Source organism: Schistocerca americana, chromosome 2 (assembly GCF_021461395.2).
Source record: "Schistocerca americana isolate TAMUIC-IGC-003095 chromosome 2, iqSchAmer2.1, whole genome shotgun sequence".
NCBI classification, from domain to species: Eukaryota; Metazoa; Arthropoda; class Insecta; order Orthoptera; family Acrididae; genus Schistocerca; species Schistocerca americana.
In genome coordinates, this window is record NC_060120.1 from 944,276,173 (window position 1) to 944,288,552 (window position 12,380).

Sequence of the window (12,380 nt, forward strand, 5' to 3'; positions counted from 1 at the left end):
AATTTTTCTTACAGATTCGATAAGGCCCTGTGTGTTTGTCTAAGGTACTCCCAACAGTCTGGAAAGCAGATTTCACGTAGCTCATATATTCTCGAACTGTTCTGCAGTATGTTTATACACCCGACTAAAGAAATGTCATATGTGAAGTTCTTCTTCACAAAAAATAGAGGTAATTCAATACACTAAGCCAATCTATTTCATGATTCAGTCACAATTTGAGTAAATTAGGCCTTTCGACGGTCGTAACAGTATCATAAAGTGAATTCAGTTCTGTTTACGGTCGTGAATTGCTTTCGTGGCGTGCATATCTGACGTCTTTTTCTTGTAGCTGTCGAAATATGTACTGTACATCCGAGAACAATACAGACAGTCGATTCGCCGGAAAAGCTTAAGCTCACATATCCGAGAAGATGTTTTTTTCCTGTTGACAACGCTCAAGCTATTCTGCACATTACAAAATTATACATGCTGCTACTTTATGCTTTGAAATCTTGTCCTCCCCCTTCTTCCCTCCCCAGCCTCCCCCCCTCCCCCCTCCCTCCCCTTCCACCCCACCCCCCCCCCAACAGTATTCTCCTGAGATGACAGCCAGTGATTTCATATTTCTTGAAGGAACTATTGCGTCACAGGCGTTTCCATGATGACGAGCAGGTGATTTTCGAGGCGGAACATTTCCTGACCAGATTCTACAGTCAGTGTCTCTCAAGTCATCCATCGTTGGAAAAAATGTCGGACTGAAGTGTGAATGTGTAGAAAAGCACTAACATCGTCACCAAATTGCATGGTCACAGCTTTTTGTATTCCCGAGGTGATAATTAAAACTGAGTACCCCCCGTAAAGCTATTTCGCAAAACAAGAGAGACAGAGCGAGGGAGGGAGGACGACAGAGAATGGCAGGTGAAAAAACTGTAAAATGCAGCTGTGACTGCGTAATTTAGCACAGGAAAGCTCTTGTAAAACATTTAATTATTTTCAAAAAGGGCCTCGGCGCCATCTCTCACTACAAACGTTATCTCTCTCAGTTCGTAAAAGCTGACCCGCGTGCGACATCGCTGACAACGGCAGCTGATTTAATCCCGAGCTGTCGCACAGTCGGCAGCTGTTGAACACCGCTACCTCACTACAGAGTCAGTTTGATTTCTCTTTATATACCCGGTGTTAATTACGACGCTGCGGGCGAACGTACAGTTCTTTGAAAGCAGTCGCTTGTTGTCGCGATCGCTCTATTTTATTACAACTCAACTATTCTCGGAAAATTAACGAAACCACAAGGTCCTAAATACTCACTGCAGTTAAATTATCCTTAAAGGTGAAGCTGTCATCAACCTGAAGGTTAGTTTGAACACTACAGTGATTTACTAGGCATGGTGCTATTGGAGGTGGCACGGCGTTACCTTCCTCCGACATTGCACCTGGCACCCAGCCAGTTATTTGGGGACAAACAGTTAAACGTGAACTCGGCGCATTTGATATTAACAAACACTGCCGGAGGTGCCAAGTGACAGATAAAAATTGCATTACTGACCGGGGATTGAACCAGAGACCTTGGGATCAGGGGTCCAGCACTTTACCTCAGAGCCACCTTCCTTACCAACAGTTCTTTCGTGTAATCATGACAATTCATTGACACACCTGTTCCTGTGATTAAACTTTCTCCTGAATTATCGACATTCTTGGAAATTTAAATTGTAAATTTGGAAATTTGTGGTAAGCCCTTATGGGAGGTCATCGGTCGCTAAGCTTACACACTACTTAATCTAACTCAAACTAACTTACGCTAAGGACGACACACATACCCATTCCCGAGGGAGGACTCGAACCTCCGACGGCGAAAGCCGCGCAGCGGGAATTTAAATATATTTATTGAGAAATACAGTTGTGTATCTCATAAAGTTTTAGGTTTGCAGTAACGACACTGGCAACAACTACAACATTTTGTGTGTCAGAAGTGCTTATACGCAGAAATGTGTGAGAAGTAATAAGTGCACTTTTTATATAAGCGTAACACAAATTATAAATTATGTACAACTACTAAACCCTTCAGAAAGACAGAAATTATACACACTAATCTTCACAAATAGGCAATAACGTCGTTAATGATTAAATGAACTGTACTCTTCGTTGCTATAACAATGAACAACATCCATTTGTGTTCCAAGAAGTTTCGAGCTGTTAAATACTTCTTCCCACACAGTTGTGCTTTCCTGTACACTAATTTTCACAAATAGGTAATAACGTCATAAATGATTAAATGAACTGTACTGTTCATTGCTATAAACAATGAACAGCATCCATTTGTGTTACAAGAAGTTTCCAACTGTTAAATACTTCTTCCCACACAGCTGTGCTTTCCTAACAAATGCTGGACACACGACAGAAGTATTCGGCTTTGTAAAACAGATTCCCTAGATATTTTATGTAAGTTTGATACACTTTCATGAAAAAGTTCTTAATACAGTCTTCATTCTTCACGTTGTGAGCCTTAGCAAACCTCACATGAAGGGCTTAGTTCAATAGTGGTACAAGTCCATTAGCTCCACTTTTCTGTCTATAATGCTTCTGACATTAATGGTCCAAACAAACAGAAAGAAAGGTTCATCTCTAGTAAGAAGTCATATGCTTGAATATTTCTGGTATTTCAACTGCACATTTTTCAGCGCCCATTTAACGTTAGGACTCTGTATCTCAAAATGAACAAAAGTGTGCTTGTACCAATATTGAAATAAGCCCTTCATATGACTTGTTATAACAAACGCTGACGCAGGTCACGAATTGGATTAGTACTAGACTTCAAATAGACAGTGTTCGTCTTCGGCACATGTTGAGACACTAAGTTAAGGGCAATAAATTGATTCAAATGTACATGGTATTCTTTCTTGATGTCCTTCGTAGCTCGTAAAAATTCTGTTTCAAACACTGGATTGCTCATGTTGGCAACTATAACGAAGTAACTTATTTTATTTATTTATGCTCGTATGAGAAACATACATATTACGAATAGTTATGACTATATTACTTTTGACTAAAACTTCACTATTTCCAATGCATTTTCTGTTCCCTGATGTTCATCTTCTGTGCAGCAGGTTGGACATTGAAGCATATGATGAACAGTCTGGCTTTTTGCACAGTCACAACTTGCCAAAGTAACTTCTGATCTGTCGACTGCAGATCTGGCTCTATCCAGCGACTTCCAAGTCGTCCATTTCACATCATAGCCAGATGTTTAAGTGTCGGTACTCTTTTCCAGCTAGTGGGAACGTAAGTCTTAGTCCTCCATACTTGCAGTCGAGGTTATTCACGAGTGATACAAATTTGCGTCGATGTTCTAAGGAAACTTCCTCGACTTAAGCAGTTGTGGATGCAGTTAGTGCTCATACAGAGGTTGGGTTCTCTCCTGCTCCCGTGTCTTCCTTTCCCCATCGCAGCTATTTCTTCTCCAACAGGTGGTGGTACTATTCCTGGGAGGCGGTAAAGCCAATAGACTGGAGTGGATTTCTAGGAATATGTTGTGATTCTGCAGGTGTCACTGAGAGCTACATCCATCTGATTGGCATGTATTGAATTATACCGAACAGGACAAGCCTGCTCTGCCGCTGAATAACATAGTGCCATTGCAGAAGTTCGTATTACCCCAATGCGATCAGGCCAGTTTCCGAATACGATTGTTCCTGGTGGTAACTTTTGACCTACAGTTAATGCAGTGCTTCTCGATAGTAAGAGACCTATCAAGTGTCAGTCCTACATATTTCGGGGTCTCACATTGTTCCAGTTTGACACTTTACCAAAAATGGTTCAAATGGCTCTGAGCACTATGGGACTTAACATCTGAGGTCATCAGTCCCCTAGAACTTAGAACTACTTAAACCTAACTAACCTAAGGACATCACACACATCAATGCCCGAGACAGGATTCGACTGAAGCGCCTAGAACCGCTCGGCCACATCAGCCGGCGACACCTTACCATACGATCTTTAATTTACAGCTAAATTCCCAGTTTCTAAGCACACACTTGTGTCTTTGAGAGAGCTGGTTTAAAGTGGTTTGTTTGGTAGCGTCTGGACGTTGTTTAAGGGTGTGTTCCCCACTGATTCAAAATATGTGCTCTAGGTAGCTGGAGCAAGATTATCGGCATACAAGAAGCTTCTGATATTGGATGCTATGAGTGGATCATTCGTGTGCAAACTGAAGAGAATTAGAGTCAGCCACTTCGCTGGGGGAGGTGGTTTTTCTGTGATCTCCATCGTCTGTGCTGCTCCTGGAAGTCCACGAAGAACCTGTCCTTCTGCAAAAGTGTGGCGACGAGACAGATTACTATCCTTGGCCAGTTTGGAGACCTTGGCTAGTAGGAGTTTGTGATCGTCAGTGTGATACGCTGCTGATAAGTCGACAAATACTATTCCTGTCACCTTACTAGCTTCAACCCCGTCTTCCATTAACTGTGCTAGATTTAGCAACTTTCCGGTAGAGCTTTTGCCAGATCGAAACTCAGATTGCTGATGTGTAAGTAAGGGGTCAGTTACTGTGTATACACGCAGTAGTTGTATCATGCGCGGACCAAAAATGTCGAAGTAATGACCTTCCAACGTCGTTATTTCTTTATGTTATAAATAATATGTTCTTTATAGAAGAATCTCGAAGGAGTCGTCTTCGGCACGTTGTTTACTTCAACATCCATCACAGTTCTACGTCGGCTGCTTCACATCGCAATATGTATCACACTGAACGAATTATTTCATTGTTCTACTTACAGAACTGCAGGAGACAAATTACACTCTTGGAATGCCAACGTCAGCACGGCCAGACAGTTATTTGTGCACCGTACTTCTCGATTGCAGCTCGTCTAACTTAATTAATGCGCCATAATTCGAAAGGTACTACTAAGGTATGTCCTCCACACAGAATGAAGTAGGGAACGAAAGTATATAACAGATGGTGCCGTCTAGCTTTATCTTCGGCAGCTGATTACTTATGGAACTGATCCGAAGATGGCAGCAATCTAAATAATAACTGATGAATGCAGTTCATTTAAATGGTCATCATTTAGTTCAGATCGGTTTTAGGCTCAATGAACCTGAGTGTAGAGTACAGTAATTCGTACACAGACTAACATTAGTAACTGCAGTGTACAGCGTCATCAGGGCGACAAGAAAGTTGCACGAGTACAGCAGTGATAAGAGCCACAGAAGATCCAGGTAGGAGCCGCATTTGATCTCAAATCCCCATTCAGTCTTCCTGATCAACGTTCCCCATGGTTTCCCTAAATGACTTGAGACCATGTCAGGACGGTTCCTTTCAAAAGGCAACGACAGATTTCCAACTCTCCCCAACCAGAGATTGTGCTCCGTCTCTCACGCCCGCGTCAGCGACGAAAAACGCTACAACCTAATACTCGTTTTTCCAAAAGTAGAAAGTTCCCAGATTAGAATAAAATTCATGATTTCACAATAGACATGGACTGATTGCCCTTCTTTCTCAGGAAACTTGGACTGTGTTCAGTGCCAACATACATAATCTGTACATACTGAGGGGTCATAGAGTTAGTGATTCATTTGTCGTGGTCATCGGTAATGAGATGCGATCAGCAGGTCTGTCTGTGCGTCCTTGTTCTGATTCTGCAGGCAGCATCTGTCCTGAGTTTAGAGGTGAACAAATATTCATTCTTGGGTACAATCACGCCCCAACGAAGAGTACATACTCCTGTTGAACAGTTTCAGCCTTATGATGATGATGACGACGACGATGATGATGATGATGATGATGGTGATGACGTTTGGTTTGTAGGGCGCTCAGATGCGCGATTATCAGCACCCGTACAAATTTCCAGTCTTTACTCAGTCCGATCTCGGCACTTTCATAAATGATGATGAAATGATGAGGACAACACAAACACCGGGTCCCGGGGGGAGAAAATCCCCAACCCGGGAAACCTTGATCCAGAGGCAGCAACGCTAGCCACTAGATCACGAGCTGCGGACTTCAGTCTTATGAACGGAGTCGCATTGTGAGCCTGACGAAAGCTGGATGGATTGCCGCACAATGTATCGGTGGCGTGCCGCTGCTTTCAACAGTGGCCTGTGGAACATTCGCACCCTGTAGCCTACATTTAGGACCTCCACGTAATACAGATGCTCATGAAGATTGTGCGAGCAGTAGAGGCCGCCCGAACGTAAGCCTGGCAAGACATCCGGGCACATGTTGCATCTCCTGAGTCATCTGGGATCATTAGGAACCGTCTGCTCGCAGAATGACAAAGAACACTGATGAATCTGGACAGCCTACCATTGCTACCAAGATACCGGCAATCATTGCTGCTCTGGTGTTGTGAAAGAGCTAATTATAGAGTGGAAGAGCGCTCTTTTATCTTCAGTGATGACATCAGGTTCTGCCTGTATGGACGTAGACGTGTAAGCTGTAGACTTGGTGAGGTGTCTATTCCAGAGAGCTCTCTCCTGCAGCACGCAGGTCCCACGCAGGCTTTATGCTGGAGGAGACATCAGCAGCAACTCGCAGTCACAAGTTGTGTTTCTGTAGGGTAAAGTAACGAGTGCCCACTATATAGCATAGGCTGTTACCCCAGTGTTATGGCATTACTTCGACAGGGAGATGATGTGTTTTTCCAGCAGGACAATGCACGTCCACATACGAATGCCGCGACTCAGCCGGCTCCCTGTGCTGCACACCAGTGCCCAAACCAGCAATATATCGCTCTCCAGAGCCTGCAAGATCCATTGCTGAACTGCAGCAAAAGGTGCTAGATGCTTGGGACAGTCTATCGCAGGTTGTCATTCTGCACCCTTATGTTCGCTAATGCGAAAATGCACACCTGCTTTACCACCAGATAGGAGGGGAGAGGAGTAATGCCGCTGTGAAATGCCGCGATTGTTTGGTCACCCTTTACTGTAACACGTGTATTTCACTACATATGAATTTGTTACAGTATACTCCAACAGTGATGAACTACCTGTCACTTCACTTGTCGATAAAATAACCTAATGCTTGAAAGTGTTGCATTTTTTCCGACAGAGTAGTATGATATGTACTACACTACTGGCCATTAAAATTGCTACACCACGAAGGAGACGTGCTAAAGACGCGAAATTTAAGCGACAGGAAGAAGATGCCGTGATATGCAAATGATTAGCTTTTCAGAGCATTCGCACAAGGTTGGCACCGGTGGCGACACCGACAACGTGCTAACATGAGGAACGTTTCCAACCGATTTCTCATACACAAACAGCAGTTGACCGGCGTTGCCTGGTCAAACGTTGTTGTGATGCCTCGTGTAAGGGGGAGAAATGCGTACCATTACGATTCCAACTTTGATAAAGGTCGGATTGTAGCCTACCGCGATTGCGGTTTATCGTATCGCGACATTGCTGCTCGCGTTGGTCGAGATCCAATGACTGTTAGCAGAATATGGAATCGGTGGGTTCAGGAGGGTAATATGGAACGCCGTGCTGGATCCCAACGGCCTCGTATCACTAGCAGTCGAGATGACTGGCATCTTATGCGCATGGCTGTAACGGATCGTGCAGCCACGTCTCGATCCCTGAGTCAACAGATGAGGACGTTTGCAACCATCTGCACAAACAGTTCGACAACGTTTGCAACAGCGTGGACTATCAGCTCGGAGACCATGGGTGCGGTTACCCTTGACGCTGCATCACAGACAGGAGCGCCTGCGATTGTGTACTCAACGACGAACCTGCGTGCACGAATGGCAAAACGTCATTTTTTTGGATGAATCCACGTTCTGTTTACAGTATCATGATGGTCACATCCGTGTTTGGCGACATCGCGGTGAACGCACATTGGAAGCGTGTATTCGTCATCGCCATACTGGCGTGTCACCCGGCGTGACGGTATGGGGTGCCATTGGTTACACGTCTCGGTCACCTCTTGTTCGAATTGACCGCACTTTGAACAGTGGACGTTACATTTCAGGTGTGTTACGACCCGTGGCTCTACCCTTCATTCGATCCCTGCGAAACCTTACATTTCAGCAGGATAATGCACGACCGCATGTTGCAGGTCCTGTACAGGCCTTTCTGGATGCAGAAAATGTTCAACTGCTGCCCTGGCCAGCACATTCTGGTCAATGGTGGCCGAGCAACTGGCTCGTCACAATACGCCAGTCACTACTCTTCATGAACTGTGGTATCGTGTTGAAGCTGCATGGGCAGCTGTACCAGTACACGCCATCCAAGCTCTGTTTGTCTCAATGCCCAGGCGTATCAAGGCCGTCATTACGGCCATATGTGGTTGTCCTGGGTACTCATTTCTCAGGATCTATGCACCCAAATTGCGTGAAAATGTAATCACATGTCAGTTCTAGTATGACATATTTGTCCAATGAATACCCGTTTATTATCTGCATTTCTTCTTGGTGTAGCAATTTTAGTGACCAGTGGTGTATTTCTGTGTCCTCCAGGAGAGACGGAACGCAACTTTCGTCTAAGTACGCCAAGCTGCCTACGGTTCAGGCGCAACTCAGTTATGGCCAGATTGGTAAGAGAACGCACACAGGACTATGTTACGCATCTGCCTGACATGAAGCGTGGATGAAAGCAGACACGTGGCTCTAGTGAGTTAGAACCTCAGGACTCATCTACAGTAGCCGCCAAGAAGAGCCAAACCGTTTACCGGATATACGACTGTACCAGTGTTTAAAGACAGTTCAGTGCAACCGCGTTGGCACACGCAGACGTCACACTCCAGTTAAGTACTGTAAGGTTTCTATTAATAAATCATTGTAAACTGTGGCCAGTTTTGCTATAGCTGTTGCTGAACCCTGTTTGTTCCTCTAACGCACAAGAAAACGAAGAAGAGCGAACTTGCAGACGAAACTGAATGTACTCTTGCCAAATTCATTTCACATCTGTAGAAAAACGGCACCGCAGTTGTTGCGTAGATTTGACTCGATCGTGGAGGGTTCTCTTCCTGCCACATTTATGTGGTTTTTTTTCTTAAAAGTCTCATTTTTGTTCGCTTTCATTCGTTGTATCTGCTCGGGGCAGACGTCGTAAGACATCCGTTTAATTTCGTTGTTGATCGATTAACTCAGTTTTTTTATTACAAAGGGCAACTAACCCTCTGACCGAACACACTGAGCTACCGTGCCGGCTAATGTCTTTGGAGCCAAGTGTGTTTTGTGACTCCAGCAACAACATCTTTCTTTCGTGAGCACACTAGTGATTCCTGATGAGGGAACAAAGATGCTTTTGTAAACTTTTGAGAATGTTAACTTACGGAAAAAAATAGGTCCCGTTTTTCTATTGATGTGAAATGCATTTTGCAAGAATACGTTCAGTTCTATCTGCAAGTTCATTCTTCTTTTTCTTGTGCCTTTGTCCCATATCAGTATGTTTTGTACATAGTTCCGCGTTGTCAGCGCGTACACAACTTTCCCACTACAGTGCACCCCTCTAAGCACAACAGCGCAGGCGCAGCGCTCGTCCGTCTCCGCACTACTAGATGGCGTTACCACAGAGGCGGACCAAATTCTGCTTCCGCCGATCTGCGTATTAATATGTAACGCAGCCAATGAGATTGCTGCTAACGTAGAACCCTTTCTCCTCGCGGATCACACTCACGCAGTGATACATGAACGCGTGAGGTATTATAACGAGTGTACAGACCTCGGATTAGTCAGTCTGCATCAGTCTATACCAGTCTGCATTAGTCTGTACGAGTTCTACATTTGTCCGTACCAGTCTATAGTCAAGTTTCAGTCTGTGTCTAATAAAATTGCCATATTCCTGTACATAGCCATGAAGATAAATGTATAGACACTTTTGTCAACTATTAGAGATATATGTGAGAATAAGATTAACGTACCAATACCCAAAGGAACTTCAGATCGTCAATTGTAAATAGCATCCAGAACCAAGTTAAGTAGTTTTTATGCTTGTTATTATTTTAGTAAATGTGCGTGAAAATTAATCAAGTTCTGTTTAAAGTTGGTCACCGTCAATCTGCTACTCTAAGCGTGTCTGACCTAACGGCACAATATAAACACACCACCATGAGACATATTGCTGACACTTGGCTACTTCGTTAGAGCGACAAGTCAAATAATCTGATGGTGTGTGTACTGAAGGTCTTACAGTACGTACACCACACAGTGGAAGGTCGATATGGTTATTAATGGATCTGGCATGGGTGGTTTAAGGAGATGCCCGTCCTATCGACACCCCATTGCCATCTGGAGCGTAATGTGTAAACCCCAACATTCCACGTGTAGTGGTATTCATGTGAAAGCAAGCGAAAGTTTTCGAAATGTTTGCGGATCGCATCCATCTAGTGGAATGTGGGAAACCACCTAAAAATCACATCTATTATGGCCAGCACACCGACTCTCCTCCGGCTGAATTCTACACGGGGCCAGAGCACCTCCCTGCCCTGGACGCGCCTCCTGAACACGCACGACTATCACATGGTTCAAATGACTCTAAGCACTATGGGACGTAACATCTGACGTCATCAGTCCCCTAGACTTAGAACTACTTAAACCTAACTAACCTAAGGACCTCCATCACACACATCCACGACCGAGGCAGGATTCGAACCTGCGACCGTAGCAGCAGCGTGGTTCCGGACTGAAGCGCCTAGAACCGCTCGGCCACAGCGGCCGGCATGCGCGATTATTAGGGCAGGTTCCGTCTGCAAGTTCATTGTCAAGAGTATTTTTGTTTTATTTTTAATTTAATGCCTCTGAAACGGAATAGAAAGCAAACTGTGGTAGCGCCATTATTCACTGAAGAAATGCGGCACCGAGGTAATTTTAATCAGCAGTACTGAACTTGAACATAAAAAGTTGTTAACAGCACCGCTCTCCCTTATTGCACCTGGCATCTAGTATAGCTGGCGCACGAGTTAAATTACCTCCATTATAGATGCTTGTTAATGTGCTACGGGACAAATGACGTTCGTTACAGCGTTAATGATGTATCTTTGCCATCGCCCATTTATCGTCATCCATCACAATTTCCAACGTGATGTCGCCCTGTGACTGCGCCATTTTAGCTCTTAAAGCTATACTGTTTTGTAAAAATATAAGAGTTTTTAATCTTTTCTTGTTTAATGCATTTCAGCGATAAAGTGAAATTGCACTTTATTCCAGGCTGTCAGTACATTTTAACTTCCGAACTTCTGATGCTTAACTATTTGTGTATCGAACATCTTGCTTTAGGCTTCAAAAAGACTGCGACAAATTCACAATGACATTACAATGAAATGAACACCGTCAGCTGCTTACAAGCGTTGACACACGTTAACGGGGACAGATGAAAATGTGTGCCCCGACCGGTACTCGAACCCGGGATCTCCTGCTTACATGGCAGACGCTCTATTCATCTTTTTTTTGTGTTTGGTCGTTGCGGACGTCACATGACAACCGTTTAAGTTCGTTGTTGATCTTTTCACTCAGTTTTTTTTATTACAGAGGCGACTCAGCTCTCTGACCGAACACGCTGAGCAACCGTGCCGGCGCTCCATCTGAGCCACCGAGGACACAGAGGATAGCGCGACTGCAGGGATTTATCTCTGGCACGCCTCCCGCGAAACCCACATTCTCAACGTATTGTCCCGCACTACATTCGTAGTGGCCCCGCCCATTATAATCATTGCTCGCGGCGCGTTGCCGATTCCCGTAAGAGTTCGGTTAGTGTTTGTGCGTTCGCACAGAAGAAAAAGATGGTCAAGCGGCCGGTGAGCCTTAACTATATATTTACTAAGATGGTATCTGTATCAGGGCAGCCATTCACGGAGATCCCATAACACAGAAACTATTTCCAGGAGCTCTAAAGTAAATCTGCAGATGCCAAAAATAGAAAACGGAAGAAGGAACGTACTTAAGCGGAACATTCGTGAGTCACATTCGTTTTTTCGGTTTCCACCTGTGGATACACACTGTTATGACTAACCAAATAAATTTACAGAGGAAGTTGGAACATACTCCTGGAAACTACTTATAGTAATTCAAAATAGAGAATCATCAGTGCGTCGAACAATTAACAATGAAGCCAGAGAACCACTGTACCAGTTTCTGTATTTAGGGGCCGGCCGCTGTGGCCGAGCGGTTCTAGGCGCTTCAGTCTGGAGCCGCGCGACCGCTACGGTCGCAGGTTCGAATCCTGCTTCGGGCATGGATGTGTGTGATGTCCTTAGGTTAGTTAGGTTTAAGTAGTTCTAAGTTCTAGGGGGCTGATGGCCTCAAATGTTAAGTCACATAGTGCTCAGAGCCATTTTTTGTATTTAGGGCGGTAGAAGAAAAGACTAGACTGATACCACAAGAAAATAGTTACAACACCCTGCAGTCATTTCGGTTTTGAGATCTAAGCTCTGTGGAGTTCAAACCAACTTCGGATTGATGACTGCT